This window comes from Chrysochloris asiatica, unplaced genomic scaffold, assembly GCF_000296735.1.
Source record: "Chrysochloris asiatica unplaced genomic scaffold, ChrAsi1.0 scaffold00120, whole genome shotgun sequence".
In the NCBI taxonomy this organism is placed as follows: Eukaryota; Metazoa; Chordata; class Mammalia; order Afrosoricida; family Chrysochloridae; genus Chrysochloris; species Chrysochloris asiatica.
In genome coordinates, this window is record NW_006408638.1 from 8,383,529 (window position 1) to 8,384,356 (window position 828).

Here is an 828-nt window from a genome sequence, read left to right on the forward strand (position 1 = left end):
GAGCTCATTGTCCTGCAGCTCCACACAAGGACTTCACGAGATTGTAATTCTTCTATGAAGATTTGTCTCTCTCTGGTAGAGAGGGTTAAAACCACCAACTTTGAGTTTAGTAGCCCAAAGTATAACCCACAGTGCCACCAGGCCCATTATGTAGAAAATAGTTGTTATAAGAACCTTCAGTTACCATTTTTCCTAATCAAAGTTTGTAGAAGTACAACTTACATTATTGTAGGAAGTGAGAGATGTTTTGATTTAAAAAAGGCTAAGGCTAGGAAGAATCGCTGAGAACTCCACATTCTTCTTTTTAAGATTTGTTCATCTTTATTAGTACTAGTTCCACAATTATGGTTTTAAAATTGTTGAATTTCCTTTTAATCTCAAGTCAAGTAATATTTATTATTTATGGACAAACAACAGTATACCTAACCACAAGGTCAGTGGTTCAAACTCACCAGTTGTTGCTCAGAAACCTTATACAGGGTCTCCGTGAGTCAGAATCCACTTGACTGATGGCCCATAACAATAACATCACTTAATTCCCACTGTTTGTTTGGCCCTCTTGCTATTTTTCAAAAGTACCAAGTTATTTTTGTTTCAGTCATTTCCCTTTTTGTCTTTGACAATTACCATATATCCTTACTTCTTAAATCTCATTCTTTAAAGGTCTTGCAGATTTCTCTACATTAAGTAGGACTTCATCCTACATCCTTTTTATGCTAATTTTTCTCTTTAGGAAAATTATTATTCCTCTATCTTATATATTTACTCTTTTTTCTGTCTTTTTTCTATACTAATGTAGTTACACACTTGGTGCATTATTACTAATCA